Genomic DNA, 24184 nt, shown 5'->3' with positions numbered 1-24184 from the left:
ATCATCATACCAGTTAATCCCCCGGCTGGCGGGCTCCGGGCAGCGAGGAGGCAGCTGAGCAGCGCAGGGGCAGGGTGCAGGAGGAGCGAGGCGGCGGGGGGGGGCAGGCTGACGGGATGGGCGGGCACGGGCAATAACGGCTCGGAGGGGGGCAGGCAGAGGCAGAGCGGGAGCCAGCTGGGGGAAGGAGTCACACATGGTGGGGAGGCCGGGCGGTGGCTGGGCTGGGCGGCGGGCTCCAGGCACGGGGAAGCAGGGCACGCGGGCGGCCGCGGGAAGGAGCGGGCTGCGCCGGGCGGCTGGGCCGGGTGCGCCTTCCAGGAGCGAATGAGATCGGCCCGAGGGGAAATGAGGCAGCAGTTTTTTTTGTGTGTTCGTGGTTTCCTCCTCCTTCTTCTTCTTCTTCTTCTTCTCGAAGGGGTTTTATAAAGACCGAACGCTGTCTGCTCCCTGCATGAGCCGGCACCGGGGGACGTGGGGACCCCTCCCTCTCCGTCCGAGGGAACGTGGTGCCCCCACAGTCAGCCGCGTCACCCCGCGCACAGGAGCCGCAGGCTGGTGGAGGGGGCGGCCGGGAGCGTGCCGGGCGCGGGGCGGGGGGGAGGGGGCGGTTCTAGCAGGAGGCAGGTCACTCGGTGACACCCCAGCCACTGGCCACGCGGCCTCCTTCCGGGGATGGTGAGTCGTGGGGACGGGCTTCCCCCCTCGAGAGACGATCTAAAGCCACATTGCCTGCCTCTTGGCACAGGCTTTTTTTTTTAAAAGGAAAGAAACCCAAAGGTCCAACTTCGCATCGGCTGCCAGAGCCTGCTGTCATTTTCAGGAAGGGCGCCTCGCCACATGGTGTCCACCCCCAGTGGCACCGGGGATTCAGGACAGGGGTGGGCTCCCCAGCAGGCCTGCCGTAAGGGCTTGGCTGAACTGTGGCCATCCTCAACTTTGGGGGGCTGTGTCCCCTAGGATTCTGCTGCTGCCCCGGAACAAGTCAGGAGCTGGAGCTGGAGGCCAGTGGAGGGGGGAGAGTGGAGGCACTGTGGACAGGCTTTCTCCAGGGCCCTAAGGGGCTGGCGTGGGGGGCCTGGGCGCAAGCGGAAGGGACCCTGCCTGGAGGGGCCCCCATGGCAGGGCTGCGTGTGCCCTGAGGAGCCCAGAGGGCTGTCTCGGAGGGAGAGGCCCGGGGTGCAGAGGGCTAGCAGCAGAAGCAACGTGCTCACGGGCTCCAAGGCCCCACGACTGAAGGTCGGCTTCGCCCAGCACTGGATCTGCCGCCTGTAGGGAGCGCACGGCCCCGGCGTTCAGTCAGTGGGAACAGCAGGGCCAAGCCAGATTGGGGACCCCAGTGGGAGGAGGGGCAGGGCGCTTGGACAAGGTGGTGGGGAGCTTCCCGCTGGATAGGTGAGGCCGGGGACACTGCTGGAGCACGCCACGTGTCCCGACTCTCTCTCGAGCCCCCTGCATCAGGTGGCCGTGCAGAGGAGCTCGTCAGGGTTGCCCTGCCCTCCAGCACGGCGGGGACACACGCCCTGACATCTGGCAGACCGTGCAATCCAGGGAGGGTGGCGCGGGGCCGTCTGACGACTCGGGAGCGGGGTTCAGTCCCTGGGCACTTGCTCTGCCTCCAACTCTGGGCACAGCAAAGAGCCCCAGCTTGGGAAGCTCAGCCATGCCCGGAGCCCCTTGGCTCAGCCCCTCACAGCCCAATAGACGAAGTCAGGCATCCAGGGCCCGGCGGGCCTGCGGGCAGGGTCACAGCTGGCCCGCCCCATGTTCGGTAAGTGATGGGCTCTCTGAACTTCAGTTTCCCTTCTCATTACAAAGCAGTGAGGTGATAACAAGCCCCAGGCCTCCCGAGGTCCTGGCAAGGTCCGACAGGCTGACACTCAGGATGGCGCGGTGGCTGGGGGAGCCCCAGGGCACCATCCCCTTAACCATCACCAGAAACCGCGGCAGCCTGGCGGTTAGCCAGACCGGAACCACAGGGGTGGGCAGGGGCAGGGCCCGGGAGGGGCACGGCTCTCCACCTTTCTGTCTCCACGGCCTCCCAACCAGAGTGCAGACGGGAGCTGCCCTCCGACCAGCACCCTCTGAACCTCGACAGGGCGGGGGTGCGCCCTGGCCCCACGGCTTGCTCAGTGCCCGGCAGGACCAAACCCCACGACTCACCCCTATGCCGCCTCCAGCGCAAGGCTCTCTGAGGGCCTGGCCAGCGACCCACAGCCCTTCGCTCCCACACTTCTCTGGGCATGAGCAGCCCCCAAAACCCCGGAGACGTGAAGCCTGCTGGGCGGGGCCTGAGCCTGTTCTCCCTGGGGACACACGTGCCCCCCCCCACCCCCAGTCCCCGCCTCTGCTGGCGCCTAGGTGCACCTGTCCTGTGCCCTGGCATGCGGGCCCTGCGGAGGCCAAGTCCGCCTGCAGGACTGAAAGCTGCCCGACACGCCTCGGGCTCTGCGTGCCACACAGACGACCCGCACGTGTCCTGCCAACTGGCCCCCCACTGCTTGCTAGGGACAGTGCAGCTGGCCTGGCACTCGTTGGCTCTCGCCATGCTGACCGACAGGGGCGGGGCCTTCTGCCCTGGCGGGTGAGGGACAGCGTTGGCATCATACAGAGCTCGGCTCAAATCCCACCTCCGCTCAGATCCCAAGGTCACACTGACCTTCGGAGCCTCGTGGCCCCAGTCTGCAAAATGGGAATAATAGCAAGCATGCCCTGCGGCCTCAGGAGGGGTGAATGAACGACGCCCGCCAGCCCAGGACGCGGCTGCTGGCCTGAGCCGATCAGTGTCCACAAGCGCCCACTGCCACCCGGAAGGACGCATCCTGGGCTAAGGACAGGGCCGCTCCTGAGCCCGGCTCAATCTTCAACTGCTCCCAGCCTGTCGAAGAAATTCCTGGCTCACGCTCATGCCTGTCACGGTCCTGCCCCTGACCGCGTCCCGTGGCTGTGTACACGCCACAGTGCCCAGCCCCTGCCATGGGGGCCCCGCCGCTCCCTTGCTGCGTCGCCCAGACCCGCACGGCCCGGCGCCCACCATCACACCCCGTCTCACCCCGACTCACAGCAGACCTGGTTTGAAGCCCAGCTCGGCTGTTTGCTGGCTTTGCTTCTCAGAGCCTCGGTTTCCCCACCCGCATCGTACATTATTACACCTGCCTCGTAGGGGCTTTGAGGAGCGAGAGTAGAACAAGACTCCCAAACACCCGCGTGAGGGCAGGGCCCCCAACACAGGGAACTGCCCTCGTTAGCATCCACACGTACCCTTAGCGCCGCACCCCGGAGACGTGGGGTGCTGAGAGGCAGAGCCTGCACCTCACGCATCACCCCAGGCACCACAGGACCCAGTATAGGGCCACACGCCCCACGAGGTTTGTGGGGTGGGGCTAAATGTGCACGGACACAGCCGGGAGGCGGGCAGGGAGAGCGGGGGGCAGGGAGGCGGCTGAAGGAACACCGCAGGAGGGTTTCGAGTGGAGCGGGCTCCGGGGCACCCCCGATTCCCGGCCGTAGCCAGAGGCAGGAGCAGCTCACACTGCCGAGCGCCGGCCACACGCTGCCGGCTTGGCCCAGGAGGCCCGAGGCGAGAGCGAAGGGCCCAGAGACTCAGTCTCAGAGCAACGGGGATGCGGATGGAGGGCCGGCCCCTCAAAACGGGAGCTTGCGTCCAGTTTTGTCCACACAGCAGGACCATGAGGCCTCCTCCCGCCACACCCCTGCCCCATGGAACAGACTGGGATCCCCACACCTGGGCCTCAGGTAGGCCCTTCCAGGACATTACACACTCTCGGGGGTGCCTTCTGCCGGTTTACGAATCTAAAAACTCTTAGGACGACGGCCATGGCCGGAGGCTGTGCCACTGAGACGCGGCTTCCACACGGAGCCCCAACAACCAGAGGCTGCCCCGACCTCCGCCCCAGCCAGCCCAGCCCCACACCGCAGGGGGCTTGGCCTCAACAATTGCTTGGTCCCCACGTTGGGCCTGGTCGGCCTGGGGAAGGTAGGCTGGCTGGCCCCTGGGGACGGGGCACAGGGAAACACATGGCCCCCCGCAGGAGTCCACCACACCCCGCTTCGGCCTTCGCTCGGCTGCCTGGGGCCACGGGCCACGGACCACGTCGCAGCCTGGCCTTCCCACCGAGTCTCCACCGAGTCTCTGAAATGCCCCAAACGCGGCCTTCTGATTTACCCGGCTCCTCGCTCACCAGGCCTCTGCAGCACCCCGCCGCCCTGTGTGCCCCACTCCCCTGTCTGCCATGCCCCCCGACACTGGCTAACTCGCAGGCCCTCCGATGGGAGGAAGCCGTCCCCCCATACCCTCCTGACTAGGGGGATCGTCGCACTCCACGAGGCCCCTTCTCCCCTACTAAGCCGGTAACCGTGGGCTCCCCAGGAGCAAACATGCGCCCCCGTCCTTTCTGACTCTCCCTACGTGACACAGTGTCTGCTCTTGGTGGATCTTTCTACCTGCGTTTGTTGATTAAACAACAAACAATGTGATCCTGCTGTACTTTCTTCAAATGTGTATTCCGAACAGGGCAGGGGACACTTTACTGCCCCCAAAATGTAGTGGGCACCGTGGAAGGCAGAGGAGTGGGCGTCCAGTCCCCCAGGTATGGCCATGCGGACTGTGCACGGTGTGACCGCGGCCGTCACAGAGCCCTGATTTTATGATGGCGATTCTGGCACAGATGGTCGGAACACACCTTGAGGAGGGAGCGGGCACCTTATTCTAGTTCATACAAAGATGGACTACAAGCCATAGGCTGGCCGGAAAAGTCAGGTCCCCACTGCACCGGCCAGCCCGAAGACATTCCTGGCCGGCGGCCAGGCGTCGGGTGGCTCTGAACTGTGGCCCAAGGTCCACCTCTCCCAGCAGGGCCCCACGATGGGCCTGCAGGAAGCCTGCACTTCACTTGGTCCAGGAGGAAGCAGGTGCCAGCGAGGACAGCTGGCATTTAGGATTTGTCAGTCATTGAACAAGCTCTCTTGGCAGTGAGGCCAGGTCCTGGAGGAGGTGTAAACACCGAGCCAAAGAAGCCCGGCCTGGAGTGGCCGAGATGTGTGGGAGTGGCTCCACCCGCCCCACCCTGCCCTGCGCAGATGGGAAGGGCCATCGTGGGCATTTAAATCCTGAATGCCGGACCGCTGGGCAGACCAGCTCGCTTCGCCTGGCGCTGCCGGGGTCCTGGGGCTGGCCTTTGGTCTGGGACTGGAGTTCAGAAGTGACCAAAACACCACGTTAATTAGCGAACTGATGCGGCCATCACTTAAAACCGAGTGTCAGGTGAAGGACTGGGTCCCTGGCGCTGTGGAGGTGGCGGGTGTCGTGGGTTGAATGGTGGCCCTCACGCTCGCCTTCACCTGCCCCCCCACATCCAGAACGCGACACGGAAGCAGGGTCTTTGCAAAAGTGATTCGTTAAGGATCTCGAGATGAGTTCCAGTTGGATTGCGTGAGCGCCCTAGAAGCAACATCCGGTCCCTGTTAAAGAGAGGGACATTGAGACCCAGAGGCAGAGGAGAGGCCATGGGAAGGTGGAGGCAGAGACTGGAGAGATGCAGCCACGAGCTGAGCCGAGGACCGCTGGGAATGCCGCAAGCTGGGCGAGCTGAGGAAGGGCCCTGCCCTGTGGCCTCCGGAGGGAGCAGGGCCCTGGCGACACTGTGATCTCAGACTTCCGGCCTCCGGAGCTGGGAGGTGCTTGAAGTCACCCAGTCTGCGGCCATTTGTTACAGCGGCCTCAGGACACGCAAACACCAGGCGAATGGCAAGGCAAGTATGGGTCCAGCAGTCACACGCAAGTGCAGGGCAGGGTGCCATGAGGAGGGGGATGAAGGGAAAGTGACTCAGCCAGGGGGCCGGCACGACGCGGTCCCATGGCAGGAGCTGGATGGCAGACGAGGTGCGGACACGGGGAAGATGCTATGCCCGAGGTCAGCAGGAGGGGCGCGCAGACACGGGACGCAGTGCCCGGGCTCGGACCAGCGGGCTCTGCCCCGGTGTGCGGGGGGCTGCGGGGCGACCGCAGTAATCCAGCCGTGCGAGCCCCCTCTGGCTCCCAAACCCAAGTCGAACTACAACATGGGATCGGTCTCCGTTGAGTTGTCTGCGAAATCCATGAGCTCGACCTCGTTACCCGTTAAGTCTCGTGTCCGTAAACACACTACGGCATGTGGCACCCACTTGGCAAGTCGGACTTTCTCACTTTGAAAGGATTCCCGGGTCTGTGGACGACGGTGTAGAAATCACGGGAGCCTCTGGGGGCATCGCTCCGACGAGTTTCTCGCAGGCCGACGGGTCAAAGGTGGAATGCTCAGAATCGTCTGGCACATTTTTTGGCAATAAGGTTTAGGGACTGTGGCCTGTGGGTGTGCCGAACACATCTGTTTGGATCTGGGCTGGTGCCGCTGGAGCTCGGGCACATGGTCCCCAGATGTGGGGGTGCTGGTGCCTGGGGGGACCCTGGGTATTCGTTGCCCCAGAAACCTCATTCCTGGAGCCGTTGTGGAAACATCCCGCCTCCTCGAGGGCAGAGGAACGGAAGCCAGAGATGAGCCGCATCTAAATCACTCCTCATGTGGCATTTTGGTGACAGCACCTGATGGAGGCAGGAACTGGGACACTGTTAGGAAGAGGGAGCTCAGGGACCAGAAGTGGCAGTGGCTGTCCTGGTCAGGAAGGAGGCGGCTAAACGGAGAGCCCATTGGCTCTTCTGGGGGGAGCGGGAGCTCAACAGGTGTCCCAGCTGGGCAGAGATGGCAGGCGAGGGCAGGTGGCCCTGCTCCCCGCGGCAGCGCTGGCTTCAGAGTGGCACAGAGGGCCACTCCACGGGCAGCAGGGCCAGGGCCAGCCTTGTCCTTGGGAAGGCCTGCCAGCCGAGAGTGAGCAGGAGGCTTCCCTGAGTCATCTGTCACTCGCTGCTGCTGTCACCTCCCAGCCCTTGGCCACACACGCTGCTACTCTCCGCATCCTGCTTCCTGCTTCTCGGTCAGGTCAGCAGTTGGTGTTGCCCTACAGCCCGCTGCCCGGTACGAGGAGGGGGCTGCCATAATTCCCAGGGGAAAGGCGGCCCTTCCCCTTGGGGCCATCTTGGTGTTCCGAGAGACATCTGTGCAAAGCTGCTCGTGTCACGTGGGGGAGATGACGAACGTGGGCGATTCATTCACAAACGATGCTGCTCCTGGCTCCTGGGAGCCCACCTCCCACACGGGCAGGGGGCGGCGTCATTTCGCGCTGCATCGGTGAGGACGCCGGGCTCTGTCCCCATGGCGCCCACACGCCCACTCCGCGGAGAGGCAGGCTCAAGGAGCCGCTTCTCAGAGCAGCGGTTATGACAACGCCCAGCCCGCGTTCATCACACCCGTCTCCCCGCACCCGATCGGCAACGCAAGGCCTAATGGAAGCCATAATGTGCAAAGACTCGACTGAAATTACGTTGTCTCGTTATTTTGTAATAAATGACCCCAAAGCGTTTCCTAAACACCAAGGACGGATGGTAGGGAAGACAAAGACGCAGCTCGAACATGCTCGGGATGAGGATGCGAGGCGATGACTGCTCCCTGCGGAGGTGAACGGCCACGTCGGAACTGAAAGGCTGCGTGGGGGTCCCGGCCTCACCAAACCAGCTCTGCGACCTCAGCGTCCCCATCCTCGCCCGCAAAGCACCGGCTTTTTGTAATAAAAAGTGTATTATTTCTACTATAAAATGTAATTTGTTATATATCTAGTACCTTCTACATATACTCCAATGGCTTCCCATCAGAACTGGATATAAAAGTCCAAATTCCCCACCATGGCTAAGACCCTTCGTGATCTGACCCAGGCCCCGTCTCCTCCTAAATCTCCCTGTTCCAGCCACGCTGCTGTCTTCTCTCCTCCAACAGGCCAACCTCACGTCTGCCTCGGCGCCTGCGCACCGCCTGTGTGAATCGTGATTTGTGTGTTTACTGTCTGACAGGCGTGTGCTCCCAGGGCAGGGCTGGTCTAGACAGAGGCCCACTTCTCAGTCCTGGCGCTCGCAAGACCTGGCAGTGGGACCCTGGACAGGACCCTCAGCCGCCTGGCCTGGGTTTTCCCGACCGCAAAGACCAGAACATCCAGTCGGCGCCTAATTGATGCATATGCACCCGACGAATGAATCCTAAGCTGGGACCTGAGTAAGGTCAGTGACGCACATGGCGGAACCCGCTGACTTGGGCTGCCTTGGATGGAGGGGTTTCCCGGGACCAGGGCTTTCGGTCTTAAGACCAGGCTGCTCCTGGGAAAACTGGGGAGACCTGGGGGCCCTCGCATGCCACCGCATGCAGGAGGGAGCACGGCGCCCACAGAGCTCCTTGAACCAACCTCCCACACTGCTTCCGTCTGTGACCCTTGCAGCCCCGATGCCTGCGGAGTCACTTTCGTGGCGAGTCCATGAAGCCGGCGGGGAAGCATTTGTTCAGGGGCACACGGCTTGGCCAGTGTGGAGACCTTGCCCTTGGCCCTGAACTGAAGGTTCTTTAAAAGAAAACAAAAAAATCCAGGGATCCGCACAACTACCCAGCGTCTCTCTGGGGGTACAGGAAGGGGCAGCTTGTGCCTTTCCTTCCTTCAGTAAATAAAATGACAGGCCAGGCCTGCCCCGTCTGCTGGTCTCAAAACCGGCCCCAAACGTCTACGCCCAGTGGGCCAGTTCCCAAGTCCTTCTGGGGGGAAGTGGACATCATCCACAGTTATAAAACCAGAAGCCATCTCCTTTCATGGGAATCGGACTGAATGTGGGTGTCACCAGCACCCCAAGCTTTGGAGAGGAGGCCGAGCCTGGGCCGGGCGAGGGGCTCACCCTGGACCTGCAGTTCTCTGACAAGCCCACCTGCCCAACCGGCTTAGACTCCTGAGGTGGGAGGTCATGTGAAACCCAGGCCAGGCCCCGGCCACTGTCCCTGTCCACCCCTATGCCACTGCCTCTCTCTGCATGTCCCTGTCCACCCCTATGCCACTGCCTCTCTCTGCAGAATATCTTGTTTCTCTTCTAAGTGCTGAAGCTTAGCTAAGAATCCACAGCACCATGGGACAGTTCGAATGGTCAGGCAGAGCGTGAAGGAGACATGTTTTCACGGGGGGCACCTGGACGAGCCCTTTGAAAGGGGCTCTGTCAAGCTTCTCACCCAGGGGTGGTCAGACTTTCTGTAAATGACCAGAGAGCACACATTTCAGGCTTTGTGGGCTGTACAGTCCCCATTGCAACTCCTCACTGAGCTGGCTGTGACTCAAAGGCAGCCATGGCACTCTGTAGATGAATGGGTATGGCTGTGTTCCAATAAAACTTTATTTATAAAGACAGGAAGTGGGCCGGATTTGGCCTGTGGCCCAAAGTTTCTAAAGACATGCTCTAAAGACACTTGAATCGACACGAGTAGTAACGTATGTGAGTGCCTCAAAATCAACCACATGGAGGTACATAAACTGAAAGCTAAGGAAAGTCTTACACTCCCCACACAAGTCACGCATTACTGTATACAGGTGCCTGGCTTGACATGACATCTGAGACACGAGGAAAACACATTTTACAAGTGGGGTCATCAGTGGGATGCCCTTGAAAGGTCCAGAGGATCATGCCGATGATCTTTTCTGAAAGACAAAGCTTCCCCGCTCCCCTGCCCCTCCCCTGTGACTGTGTCCAGGTTTTCATGCTGGGTTGGCTCAAGCTATAGATGGATCTGAATTCTGGCTTAATTAGTAATAAGAGTAAATATTATAATTATGCTCAGTCTGTGAGCACTTTGGGTGTGCCGGCCACAGTCCTAAGTGCTTCGCTTGTTCAATTAACTGATTCCTCGTGATGTCCACAGAGGCAGATGCAGTCGTGACTCCCACTTATGGAGGCAAAAACCGAGGCTCAGAGGGGTCGGGCGATTTGCACAAGGGCACACAGCTGCAGGCAGAGCCAGGCTGTCTGGGGCTGGAAGCTCCATCCTAGGACCTGTCGGTTGCTGGCTGGGTGGGGAGCAGTCCCTAGGTGCTCCCAGCCCGCCCCGCCTCCTCTACCCCAGACAGTGACCAAGACAGAAGGACCCATGGGAGGGGGCATGTGGGCTCTGCCAGCACACCTAGAGAAGGAATCGTCGACTTCCTGCCCACATCTGAGATGCCCAGGGCGTACCCCGGACGCACCCAGGGGATTCTGCTGGTGGATCCTGCCCCGCATCAGACAGCCGGAACTGGAGGAGGTGGACCAGTTAACGCCGGGAGGGAAGGACACAGTGGGCCGAGCAGAGTCACAAGCAGAGAGAGTGTGACTGGCACAGGCGCATCACGTGACTGTGCACTGCTGAGATGCATGGCTGGCTGTGCGTGTGCCGTGCTTTGTGATTCTGCATTTTCATTACCAGGCCGCCGGCGAAGGAGAAGGCCCCCCAGGCACAGATGGCAGAGGTGTGCTGCCCTTGAGCCCACACCCTTACCTCTACCTGGAGCAGGCTCTCTGTGCATGCCGTCTCTACATACTGAGCTCCTATTCGTTCTCCAAAGCCCACTTTCAACAGCCACTGCTTCCGGGAGGCCTTTCTTGCTGCTCCTCACGAGACTGTGTGTGCTTAGAGGCATGGCACGGAGCCCTGTGCCTCCTACATACCCAGCTCCTGGCCCTTCCCTGGGCAGCCTCCCACTACAGAGGCTGCAGAAGTCGGATATTTGCTTTCCCAGCCTCCCTTGCAGCTATGAGTGGTCACAGGACATGGTTTTGGCCAATGAGGCCCAAGGGTAGGTCTCCCGGGGCCTTCTGGGAGAGATTTTACTCAAGAAAGAGATTTAGGAGTGCTTCTTGGCTCTCTTTCTTCCTCTATATTGCTGTATAGGATTTGCTCTGATGATGTGATACTTGGAGCTGTGGCCGCCATCTTGTGCTCATGAGGGAAATGCCAAGAAGCTTGCAGAGATGCCACTGACCCGTGGAGCAAACGCTGGAGGTGGCCTTCTCTGGGCTTGCCATCGTGGTCTCAGCCACCATGAATGGGGTTTTTATTATTTGCGGCCAAAAGCTTCCTAATGGACATTTGTAGGCTGGAGTGGGGAGGGTGGGCAGGTTGATCATGAACTAGAAGATATGGGCAAATGGCCAGAAGTCGGGACGGTTAGACTTTCTGATAAATCGAGCTGCTTCCAAGTGACGTCTGGGCTGGGAGAGGTTCATCCACACCTGTGTTCTCCCGACGACTCATTGGCAATGAGGACCCAGAAGCCCTGGTGACACAGGTCTGAGGTCCTGTGCAACCTTCAATTTCACGAGGAAGATTTGATTACAGCCCCTCGTCTCAAACTGACCCAGTTCAGAAAGTCGTTTTCTCGGTCTTAGCCAAGGCTAATTTCCTACTAACCATGACACAGGCTCCTGACACGGCCGGACTAATCCGGAGTATACTGGCCATAACCAGTATGTCATTGTGCAGTTGGGGACACAGACACACCAGAGCTGAGGAATGTCTCAAAAGCCATTCTGAAGTACAGAATGATAGATTTTAGACACAGATGGTGTGAATGTCGAGAACCAATATATCTGCCAAGAAGGACTCTGTGTGGTTAACTGGCCCAAATTCATAACCGGAGCCCAGCGGCCACCGCTGAGAGAGGCCTGCCTCTCGCACTCTGTTTTGGGGAAAAGCCACAGATGGAGCTGTCAGCCTCCTGCACTGGGCTCCTGTCATCTGAGTCAGACCTTTTAAGGGAGTTCTTGGAACTGTCTTTCGACCAATGAGCTGAGACCCGCCCAGTCCTATCGGAACTGTGCAGCCATGTCCTCATTTGCATCTACATTGACCAATCAGAACGGCTCCATAATGCCCACAGAACGCGCAGTTCCGACCAATCGGGATGGTGCTATCTGGACCAATCAGAAGCCTGCAGTTTGAATTCCTCATCTGCCTGAGGAACCTGGGCGGGCCCTTTCTCTCCAACAGGCGGCTGAGCACACTCGCCGTTCCCGCTAGAGGCTGCGTTTCCGAGTTTGCGAAATGTTCGCCTGAATAAAACATCTCCTCTTCCCGCACCTTGCACCGGGAACTGTTCTTTACAACAGGGACTTGGAGATGGTGCGGGCCAGCACCTCCTGATGCAACTGCTGCCTTCGTGGCCAGGCTCGCCCACGGCTGTGGCTTCCGCTCCGGAAAAGAGGCACAGATGTCAAGTCTTCCCGGTTCGTCGTATCTAGCTGAGTGGCGCACTTTCTTCTCTTGAACCAGAGCGGTGCTGAGCTTCCTCTCATCTCCAAGTATCCCGGGACACTGAGGCGGGTGCCTCCCACCTGACAGCCATGCACAACTGTGGAAGGTCACTGGCTTAAACCGAGCCCCCTGGCACAGACAGGTCTCCGGAAGTCAGGCTCCTTCTGAGCTGGGGAGACGCTCACATCTTCTCACGCTGCCCCCCGAGGGGAGGCACCCTGACAGGTCCCCTCTAAGCCAGGCCGTTGTTTGCACTCACTGCTCTCCAGCTCCGGCTGTCTGTGAGTTTCACCCTAAGGAAGACAATGTCTTACGACTGAAGCTCTTGTCCCCATGCCACGTGTCCCTTCTCCGTGCGGGAGGACCCACCCCGTCGGCTCCCTTCCACGTCTCCGCTTGAGTTATCACCGCCGTTTCCCACGGTATCTGGAAGACAGAGCTGGCAGTGCGGCATGCTGGCTAAGCCTCCAGACGCGCGAGTCAGCCCGGTCGCCAGGTTGTAGGTGGTCTGAATTTGCAGGGGGCGAAGCCCTAGACCGTGGCCTTCCTTAACTGCCCCCCATTCTTCAAGATTTTCTAATTCTCGTCTGATTCTCCCCATTATTCTTTGTTAAAGCCACAGTCCCAGTGCATGGCCGCCTGTTCCAGGACATCCGTCTCGCCCCGCCCTGGGCTGAAGCCCTAATGATGATTTGCTTGTTTCTAGCGTGCCCGAACAGAGAGACATTTGTCTAACTGCAGTCTGTGTGGCTCCGAGCGCTGCCGCCTGTCTGCAAGGCCCACCCGCACCTATGTTTACCTTCCTTCCTGTTTTCAGAAAGACGTCTTATCTTTAGAAAGAAAACCAGCCTGACTTCCAGTCTGCGTGTATTCCCCTCCTACCCGCGAACTCCAAAGTCCAGAGTGCTCGCTCTCATTCATCAGAGGACCTTGGAGTGTCTGAGGTTATCAAAATAAATGTCAGCTAAAGCACACTCACTGGAACGTCCCTCCTTTTCTTCCTCTCCTTCCTTCCTTCCTTCCTTCCTTCCTTCCCTTCCTCCCTCCCTCCTCCTCACTCCTCCTCCTTCCTTCCTTCCTTCTTCCTTCCTTCCTTCCTTCCCTTCTCCCCCCATGCCTCTCCTTCCTTCCACTCCACTGAGAACGGGATGACAGTCCAAGGACAGGTGACTCGCATGGATTTATGTGAATGCAGATTACAAACATCACCAACGGCGACAGTCCTGTGTTCGCAGCACGTGGGGCTGGTGAACGCCCATCCCCTTTCACACGACAGACTTGGGAGAGAGGCACTGTTTTCTTCTCTACTTTACAAATAAGGAAACGGTGGTTCAGGGAGGTTCGCCGAGTACCCCAAAGTCACACAGCTGGAGCGGAGCAGAGCTGGGCATCCAATGGAGGAGCCTGGCTGCAGAGCCCTGCTCTCCCCTGTCGGGAGCCAGCCCCTCCCTCCCCCTAGCGTGGGGCAGGCCCACCTTCGGCCCTCCCTCAGGCCACCGAGCTCCTCCCGGGGCCCTCAGCATCCTCTCTCGGGATGCGCATCGTTAGTACTTGGAGGCCTGGGGCCCGCTTGCCGTCCCTCCATGAGTAGTAGAGCAGGCCACTGTGCACGAGGTGCCAAGGGAGCCAGGACGGGGGCCTGCGGCCACCCTGCCGGGTCCCGCCTCACTGTTGTCTGCCCCCCGCCCCCACCCCCCCAAAGAAAACAGCCCCCTGGCTGTCCAGCCACCTTTCTGATACCATTAGCCACTTCTGCTCCTCCCACGGCATCAATGACCATCTGAAATGACTTCTCGTTTCCCCACCCGCTCCTGGAGGCCCCACTGGAACCGGAGCCTCGGCGGGGTGGGGCGCTGTATGTCCTGCTGGCCACGCATGCCCGTGCCTGGAATGGTGCTGGCATGTGGGTACCTTCTATCTGTGGCCCCGGTGAGTCCCGCCAGAGCTCAGGCCTGGCCCTAGACCTTTCTTCTGTTGTGGACACAGTCCACTGCCGCCCGCCACCCCACCCCAGTGCCATGCAAATCAGAACAGACACCCCCGCCTCGGGCCCTGCCCTTCCGTCTGCTAGCACGCCCACTGATCCGTCTCCAAATCCGTAGGGCCTGGGGCATGAGTTCTGCCTCTGGGGGTGCACGGCCCCCCACCCCAGAGGCGCGCGTTAACGGTGATCCAGGCCCAGAGAAGGGGCTGGACGAGTGGGAAGGTGGTGGCAGGTGGGCCTCAGTCCTGGACACACGCGGGGGCAGTGCTGGCCGGAGAGCACTCCTCCTTCTTCGGACATAGGGTCTTTGCAGATGCGATTAAGGTGAGGGTCAAGAGGAGGTCACCCTGGATTTGGGGGTCCTAAATCCAGTGGTGGGCGCCCCCAGAAGAGACGGAAGAGGGGGAGACACAGAGAACACAGGAGAAAGGAGAGACGGGGCTGAGGCGCCACCCGCCCAGGAGCGACGGAGCCCCCAGGAGCCGGAAGGGGCGGGAGGGACCCTCCCTGGAGCCTCGCCTGGGATTCGGACTTCTGGCCTTGAGAACTGGGAGACGACGAACTTACGTCGTTCTAAGCTGCCCAGTCTGTGGTCATTCGTAGGGCACCCCTGGGCGCTCGCACAGGGAGTAGACGGCCAGGCTATTTCCACACCCCGCACAGGCCACACCAGAGGATGCCGTGGGCGTGGGAAGCCAGCGCCGGCCCCGAGTGCTGTCCGCAGAAACCACTGACCTCCGCGCGGGTGCTGGGGCCCCCAGTGTCCTGTGCTCAGAGAATTCGTCATCTCATGGCGGGAAGGGCCTGCAGGGACCACGGTCCACAGCCAGGGTGCCCGGAGGCTCCTGGGACGCCCAGGGCACCTTCCTGAGTGTGGAGCGGGTGAGGCGCTGCCTGCCATGGCATCGGTTAATGGTGGCCTAACACACATCTGCTCCCGCCTCCCAGGTCTTAGTGTGTCAGACACCCACAGACGCCGTGTTAGTTTCCCGTTCCTGCTGTCGCAGCCTGACACGTGTGGTGACTTAACCAACGCGATAGTCTCCCAGCCCTGGAGGTCCCAGGGCTGTGTCATGGGGTACGGGGCCGGCAGCACACCGGCTCCAGGGAGCACTCACGCTTCGCCTTTTCCGGTTTCCAGAGGTGCCTGCATTGCTTGGCTCATGGCCCCTTCCTGCCGCGCCAACCTGTGCCCCGTCATCACAGCTCCCCTCCCCCCGCCCCGACCGCCTTTTGTCCTTCTAAATCAGATCACTGCAGATCGCACTGGGCCGCCTGGTACTCTAAGAGCATCTTCCAATGACAACGTGCCATCTGTGTCCTTAATCCCTGTGGCCACGGGACATATTCACCGGTCCTGGGGGTTAGGAGGTGGGTGTCTCTGGGGGGCAGCGTTATTCAGCCCACCACACCCACCACCCGGGCCGCTCCTCCCCTCCCCTGGTGATGGCGAGACAGACTAGGCTTGTCATGCAGGCTGGGGGCATCTTACTGACACCTCGCCGATCGAGGCACCGATTCGTCACACCTAGGCATGGTCCCAGGAGACACTGAGCGGGGTGAGGGGGCGAGTACCTTGTCGTGTGCTCCAGGGAACAAGCAGACAGGGACTGTGGCGGGGACACTCACACGTTCTCTCCTCTAAGTCACATGCCCCCCTGGCCTGGGGAAACAAAGCCACATCAGTAATCAGGTCCCACGTGATCACCCACTGGAACGGGCACTGCTGCCGGGGCTGGTGGCTCGGCACTCAGGCGCCCCGGCTGGGATGCGGACCGAGTGGTGACGCTGGCTGTTCAGGGACATTTTAGTTTCTCTCTCTGGGAAGAAATGGAATGGTGCTGGCATATGGGTACCTTCTGGTACCCACATCCCCCCGGGAGGGTGCTGCCCCTGGAGTCATGAGCTGGCACTGGCTCCGCCAACAAACCCCCACTGCACCCCCTCAGCCCCCAGCTCCTGTCTGTGCCCTCGTCCTCCATCCTGGGGTCCCTTCTCTCTGCAAAGTCAGACTGCGGGGCACGCGGAGCAAACGGCTCCCGCACGGATGCGTCCCTGTGTGCTTCCTGCTCACGAACGAGGAGGCTTCAGAGGGGACCCTCCGTAGGGCCCACTCCGCGCCCAGCACGCGACGCTGACAGCGTTCAGCTGGGGCTGGTGGGAACCTCGTCCCGCAAGGTTAGAGTCGTCAGCTTCCCAGCACAGTAACCTATTAGATGAAGATGCACATGGCCCCATTGGTTCGGCTCGGCTAGGCGGAGAGGGGCACCCACCTCTGCGTCCTCCCATCCATGCCCCCACCCCTTATCTTCAGCCAGCCCCCTTCCCCCAGCGTCCGTCCTGCCCCGCCCCCTCTGCGTCCTCCCAGCCCTACTGGGAAACTGCGCCCAGCAACCCTAGGCTCCCACCGCGGTCCCCATCACACCCCCGCTGGGGACACGCAGCTCCCTTACGCCGGGGAGCGGTGAAGGGACTTCGGAGCACGCTAGGTTTCCCAGGTCACTCGGTTTCCCACCTTGTTGGTCCTTTTGGGTAAAGAAGTGGCCGGAGCCGAGTCCCTAACAGTGACCCAAGGCGGAGACAGGACGCAGGGGACGCTGCCCCCCAGAGAGTCCCTTCCTTTCTGGGGCCGTCAGCCCAGGCTCCAGGTGTTAGCCGCGGAAACCCCCACAGCCGTCAGAACGCACAGCTGCAGGTCGAGGATGCTGAGGGCTGAATGTCACAGGGCGTTTAGAGACGGGACCCAGGCGGCTCGGGTTGGACCGTCGGGAGCGCGTCTGGGCAGGGCAGGCCTTTCCCCACGTGGGAGGCGGCTGCTTTTCCCTGTGAGAGAAACGGGGGCTCCACAAACTCGGGGAGAGGGCGAGGGGCCCACAGCTGCTGGGGGTGGACGGCGACAGTGCACTACCCTGCGACAGGGGTCCGAGGGGCCGACCGGATGGGGAGACGCCCTCGAGGGCACAGCGGCGTGTGCGCAGCGGTGGGGACACTATAATCGCCCCCTGGAGGGCACTGAGCTGCCCCCCAGAAAGGCCCATCCGCTGAACGGGTGACAAGAACGGAGGTCTCCACCCCCCACGTGGGAGCTGGACACTGCGTGGCAGGCGGAGAAGCAGGGCGGCGTGCGGTGTAGCCCGCCGCGGTCACACACACGCAGAAGGACGCCCCGGTGCAGCGGAGAGCGGTGGGCACGGCCAGCACCCCCCAGCGGCCTCCTGGCAGTGCGGCCGAGGGGGGACACAGTCACTTCGTGAGTCTGCACCTGCGAGTGTCTTGAGGTGGACGAGTGGACACCCATCGCTCTCCGTGGAGGGAGGGAGGGCGGGCAGGGGGCCGACGCGCGTGGAGGAAGGAGGCCTGCAGCCTGGCTCCGGCCGCTGGACACGGCCTGGATCCCTTGCGGAGGGACAGACGCGGCCCAGGAGAAGCAGTGGCTGGAGCGGAATGAAAAGATGGGAGGGAAGTTCCAAAGACACGGGACGGTGTGACATGGGGGCGACAGAGCTGCTCACGGTCGCCCCCCAAGCGGAGCCTGGCGGCCTCGCCAGAGCCTAGGGGTCAAGGGTCGCCCCGCAGGCGCAGAGAGAGAGGCACCGAGGGCGACACATCTCAGGCAAAACGCCGGAGAGGGGCCAGGCCCCGACGCAGAGGGCGGCCGTGAGCTCCGTCTCGTCCCTCCGGGCAGCCGCCCAGGGGCTGTCCCCTGTCACTCCTGGCTCACTCCTGGCTCAGGCATGACACCGCGGCTCCCCCTCCCGGGACGCTCCTCCCTCACCCCTCACAGTTCTGGAGACCAGGAGTCCGCTTCAGTTGTCACTGGACCAAAGTCGAGGCGTGGGCAGGGCCGGCTCCCTCCGGGGAGCCCCGGCGAGGACCCTTCCTGCCCCTTCCAGCTTCTGGTGGTCTCGGGAATTCTTGGCTTGTGGCCACATCACTCTGCCTGTGGTCACATGGCCCCTTCTGTTTACATAATGTCCCTCTGCCTCCCTGTCGTAAGGACACCGGTGATGGCACTCGGAGGCCCCGGACAATCCCAGTCACCTCCCCATAGTAAGATCTGTAAAGATCCCCTTTCCTGCCACATCGGGTGACAGCCATGGGCTCCAGGGATTTGACGCGGACATCTAGTGGGGCATCATTTGGCCAGGTCTCGGAGAACAGCATCTCCGTACACTCAATCCGAACTTTCAGAATGACGCACGAGGAGAGACAGCAAAGTGCCGTGGTCCCCGCCCGTGCCCGCCCCCCGCCCCTTGAGCCCACGTCCCCTCTCCCGGGTCACCGCCCCATCGGCTACCTGCCCATCACCCTGGAACGTGGGAAACGGCTCCCGGACCCCAAACCGAGCACGTTCACAGACCCACTCCCTGGTTCTCTGACAATGTCACCTGCCCCACGGTGTCGCCGTCGTGGGAGATGGCCGAGGCGGGAGTGGGGTAACAGGTAAAGCATCTGTGCACGTCACACAGGTGGCGACACCGTGGTGCCGACAGGTGACCCCTCCCTCAGAACCCAGCTCAGACCCTGACCCCAACCCTGGCCATGCTGCCAGGGGGTGCTGCCAGGGGACCCCTGCCTTCCGTCTGAGAGCCCAGAAGCTTGGCAAAAACAGTGGCCCATGAGCCAAGAGGCCACATTCAGAACAAGGGGCAGTGAAGCGGCGACCTCAATGCCAGCCTTCTCTGGGCCTCACTCCTCCTGCCTCCCGGGCGTCCAGAATGGAGCCCTGTCCACTGGCCTCTCCCCGCCGCTGCTGCCTTGCCCCAGCTCATCCACACACAGCCCGGGCTCCACTGGGCCACCCGCAGGCCAAGGGCCCGCAGACCCGTTGGCGCCATCTGCCACACCAGACTCCCGGCCACCGTGCCAGCCCACACCTCGACCTTGATTATCGGAGTGAGGTCTGGATCAGCACGTGCCCGAGGAGCAGAGCCCTGCTTGCTGCCTGGCAGCCATCCTGGAGTGTGGACAGGAGTCCTGGAGCTGCTGACCATCTGACCCCTCCCTCCCAAGGCGGGAGGAGAAGGCAGCAGGGTTCTCCGAGCCGCACCTGCTCCGAGCTCTCTCTGGGCCCTCCCAGGGCCAAGACAGGCGCCTGGCACGTTGTCCCACCCCGGAGGGAACAGCAGTGGCAGACCATGGGGCGTGCATCCCGGCGTGGGCCGCTGTCCCTGCCCCGTGTCCCCAGCCTGCCCTTGCCTCGTGCTCCACCTGCCTGCGGCGGGTCCAGTCTGCGGACAGGGTGGGGGCGCCAGGACGCAGAGCCAGCGCGGGCAGAGGCACGGGGTGTGACGGCGGTGGGAGGGAGCAGAGGGGCCTGGGGCGGGGCGGGGTGCAGTCGAGGTTCTCCCACGGCATGGAGCGGCACCGTGCCCGGTGCGGGCTGTGGGCATGCGGGGAGCTCGCATCTCAGAAACGCCACTCGAGTGGGGGACCCGGAGGGGACAGAGCTCCTGGTGGCCCTGAGATGGCTCAGCGGGCTGGAGCCCAGTCCAGGTGGGGGGTGGGCAGGGGACCAGAACATGGCCCTGGCTGCAGCGATGGAGAAGGTGCCACCAGGAAGAAGGGTGAAGGGACGGACAGGAGGCGAGGTGGACCAGCTGCCAGGGAAAAGCCAGGGGCCGGCGTCCGCTGCCTGGCCCCTCTGCTTGGTCTGTGTTCCACACAGACCCCTGGCCGGCCAGCCTGCCTCCCTCCCTCCCTGCCACCCCCCCCCATCACTAAGCACTAAGGCAACCACCCACCCACCCATCCGCTTCCTGGGCCCCTGCCCCATCCTCTGAGAGTTGAGCACCTGCCAGGCCCCATCCCAGAAGCTGGGGAAAAGGGGACATGTCAGAGGCAGCCCTGACCCTGTCCTCGAACGGACAGAGGTAGCAGGTACGGGGTGGACCTCCCAGTAGCCCCTTGGCCCAGGTCACACCGTCAGAGGGTCTGCTTGCTCCTCCTGGGTTGGACACTGGAGACCCTCCTGCTTCCGGGAGGGGACCAGGCCTGCGGCCAGAGGTGGGCCATCAGCACGAGCATCTCCCGAGAGCCTAATGGGCGCTGGGCACAGCCTTGGGGACACTTCCAGAACTGGCCCGGCGTGGTGCCTCCTCCGGCAGCCTGTGCCTGAACCCCAAGTCTCAGGGTCTGCAGTCACGGAAGCGTGGTCTCTCACGGGACCGTCAGCTGGTGGCTGTGGCGGCTTCCGGCAGCAGGCACAGAACCCTATCTCCACGGGGATGACGTGAGCACTTCGCAGGCAGGGAAACTGAGGCCCGCGCAGGCGGCCGATGTCAGAACTGGGCTGCGACCCTGGCATCTGAACTGCGGGTCTGGGCCTCGCTGGGTGCGAGGGGGCCCCCGGCACGTCAGAGCAGCAAGCCTGATGGCATGTCCGAGCGCTGGCTCGCGTCCGACCCCGAGCCAGGCTGCGGGCTTGGGCGAGGGGAGCAGGGACACATGGATATGGGCCCAAGGGTGGGGGCTGGGGCAGGCTCCTACCAGCCCACGGGGCTGGCTGTGGGCTGGTCCTCCGGGCTCTGCACTCAGTGACCTCACGCTGGCAGCTTGAAATCGGCCGTAGGAGGAATCGTCACACTGTGGACACTGGCAGAGGCTACGGAGCAGGGCAGAGGGAGGCGGGGGGCGCAGAGCCCAAGGCTGCTTGTGGCGCTGGATCACAGAACACGTCTGGGACAGCCAAGGCAAAGCCCTTCATCCAGCTGCCGGACAGCTGGGCCCTCGGAGCTGGGAGACACACACAGGGCCACTGGCACCTGCTCCGCCTGCTGGGGAACGAGGCAGCCTCGGGCGAGCACGGAAGGCCAGAGCCGGGGCCTAGCCCGGAGGTACACCCCAATGCCAGCCTCCCCCCTGCTCCTCCACGGTTCTCTGTGGCCCCGCCCCCACCCCCCCACCCCCACTCGCCACCTGGGAACGTACTAAATGTGGCCTGAGGGTGCTCTGAGCCAGACAAATCCCCGTGCTGAGGGGCCACCGGGCCCAGAAAAACGGTGCCAGGGCCTCCCGGCCGGCCCCACTGACGAGGCCGACCTGAGGCCTAGCGTCCTGGGCCAGAACCGGCCGTCCAGGAGTGTCCCGAGGGCCACACTCACCGCTCCAGTAATGAGCCCCTCGCCAACCCCGAAGGCCACGCTCCCCACCTCTGAACGGAGCAGTTTCTGAGCCAGATCCCTGGCGGGTCAGGAGGACACGGTCAGGAGGACACTCCTGCTGTTTTAGAGGGTCTGAGCATGTCCCCAGATAGAAGACACCCCACCCCCAACGCCCCGCTTTGGTCTGGGGACTCAAGACAGTCCAAGCCCCGGAGACCGGCCCGTGACACCAGGAGAGTGCTGGAGGGGACGCTGGCTGCGGGGGGCTGGAGTCCACTTACTGCTGGAGGAGCCCTCGCCGGGCCCGGCCCAGCAGCAGCCCCCCCGGCCATCCCGTGGGGCTCGGAACTAGAGCGCGCCCAGGACCCACACTCGGTGCCAGGCCCGTGCTTGGCTGCCTGCATAGCTAGCTGCTGGGTCTGAATCTCGAAGCGGCCGACGAGGCAGAATCAGCTGCCAACCTGCTGAGTCTCAGACGATGCTGGATGGAGCAGAGAGCGAACGCGCTTGTCTGGGTCACGGGGCTGGTGAGTGGGGGGCCGGGGGAGCGTGCGGGTCCCTCTGGCCCTGGGCATCGTGTACCTCTCCCTGGCTAGACCGTGTCCTCCCCTTTCTCCACTCGGCTTGGACCCAGCGTCCCTGGGACGTGTAGCTGTCCTCACCACCCCATCCCCAGGTCACCTGGCCACGCTCCCTCCAAAACAATCGGATGTCAGTTTGGATCCTGCTTCAGTGTGTCCGGCAGATACGCACGAGCGCCTGTGTCTGTCTGCTTTCCGGGCGGGAAAGGGGAGGGGGCAAGGCGCACGCCGTGCACCGGGCTCTGGCCCGAGCCGCCACGTGTGCAGACCGGCTGCCTCGCAGCCGCCTGCCGTGCTCCCAGAGAGACCAGGACCCCCCTCGCTCGCGCTTCAGATGCCGATCCCGCCGCCGACAGGAAGAGCTCTTGAACACAATGATGTGACTGTCAAAATAATAACTCACGCAGATGGGCTGGAAGCCGAGGGCGTTTCCCAGAACTCGGAGCAGAAAGGCGGGGAGCTGGAGACACGGGAAACGAGGGACGGGAGGGACACGGTCATTGTCCACGGGAGGGACGTCCGGGGAGACCGAGGCGGGGAGGGCGAGGCGGGGTCTAGGGCAGTGACGGCAGCACGCAGCCGCACCCCCGCAACCCGTAATTGTGCCTTCCGTGGTGTCAGCTACGAGCTGTCAACTGCAGCCCGGAAAAAGGAAACGGAAGCTTCCGGAAATAAACGATTCGCGTTGTAAGCTGCACACCGTTCTGAGTAGTGTGACGACATCTCACGCGGCCCCGCTCTGTCCCCCCAGGATGTGAATCGCGCCTCTGCCCCGCGGCTCCGCCCCGTCCGAGCCCGCGCCCGTCAGTCACTCAGCCGTCTCTGTGATCCGATCGGCGGTCACGGTGTCACAGCGTGTGTTCAAGTGACCCTAATTTCACTGAACACGTCACGTTCACGCCACTTTTATTAGTGTGTTGTTACGATCGTTCTATTTCATTATTAGTTACGGTTGTTAATCTCTTACTGTGTCTAATTTATAAATTAAACTTTATCACAGGTACATACGTATAGGGAAAACCCTGTACGTGTACATATGGGATCTGGTATCCTTTGTAGTTTCAGGCGTCCACTGGGGGTCTTGGAACGCATGCCCCGTGGATAAGGGGGAGCTACTAGATTTTTAGAGCGAAAACTGCTTCAGAATAGCGAACACCACAAATGACAGGACTCACACCCAGACCCAACGCGGGGGCATTTCAGGGCATCAAGGAAAATCCAGGTCTGATGAAATTCCTACGAGGCTCTGAGAGGGTCCCCCAGCGGCACCTCCACCGGGGTGAGCACCGGACAGCACCCTGAGCTCTCGCCGGCAGCCAGCCGGGCGGGGCGACCCTGGGGCCGCATCTTTATTGCGCAGGAGGAAGACCATGTTATTCTGCACCTGGATTTCTACTGCACCGAGCACACCTGACAACGAGAGACGTGCACGTTTACACTCCGGCTACGTGAACGTGTTTCTGCAGAACGAGGGTGAAGGAACAACTCGCTCGTCCAGCAGCTCCAGGCAGGGAAGGCTCAGGACGATGGCTGTTCCCGGGGGACCCCGCCCCGGGGCGGACCGCCAGAGGGCCCCGAAAGAAACCGGAGGGCATCTCAGCGCATTGCCGAAGGGGACAGGGTTCTTTTCCCACGAGAAAAACACAAGGGCGACCAGAAACCCCAGGAGAAACAGAAACTTCGAGAGCGAAACGTGGCCGCTTTCCCACACGGCTTGGACCCAGCGGCATTAACTGACGGGCCAAAGGCGGGAGGCTAAGGAGCCGCTGGCTCGTGCGTGTCACGAAGGTCCGAGTCCCAGCCGCGGCTTTGGAACCGATGCCACCGTTTACGTTTTCATGGTAATGTAGGGCTTCCTGCTGGTTTTGCACTTTGCATCCAACATATCGACAGAAGCAGGAAGACTTAAATATGGATGTAAATATAGCAAAGGGTCAACGGATTCTGTCTAAAACGCTCCAGACACGGGAGGAGTCTGAGGAGCCCTCGTAAGGTAGTCAGCTGGCAGGACGGGGGTGCGACGGAGGCACGGCGGGGGCGGCGAGCGCCTCCACTTCGACGGCAAAGACGCGCGACGCTTTACGTCGTCCAAGTAAGAAATACGGGTTAGGGAGGGAACGTCAGAAGGACGAAGCGAGAACTCTGCCAAGCGGGGTCACGTGGACGAGGCTGGGGGACGCGGAAAGACAACCGTCTCCCTCCATCCGAGCCCGGTCTTGTGGTTCGGTTAAATTAATCAAAGTCTGTGAAGGGAGGGAAAGCGTCCCCTGAGAATGGAGAGGACCAGGTCCCCTGGGCAGCCAGGTGTTGGGGGTACGG

The 24184-nt window shown here is 62.1% G+C and overlaps 1 protein-coding gene across 3 annotated transcripts in view; it reads right to left on the bottom strand.

Annotated features, from left to right (window-relative positions):
- Positions 1-24184, bottom strand: part of SHANK2 (SH3 and multiple ankyrin repeat domains 2) — a 404459-nt gene that overhangs the window by 128497 nt on the left and 251778 nt on the right. The gene's annotated exons all lie outside the window — the stretch shown is intronic.

Source organism: Pteropus medius, unplaced genomic scaffold (assembly GCF_902729225.1).
Source record: "Pteropus medius unplaced genomic scaffold, Ma_sr-lr_union100, whole genome shotgun sequence".
In the NCBI taxonomy this organism is placed as follows: Eukaryota; Metazoa; Chordata; class Mammalia; order Chiroptera; family Pteropodidae; genus Pteropus; species Pteropus medius.
This window is presented reverse-complemented; position numbering and strand designations above follow the sequence as displayed.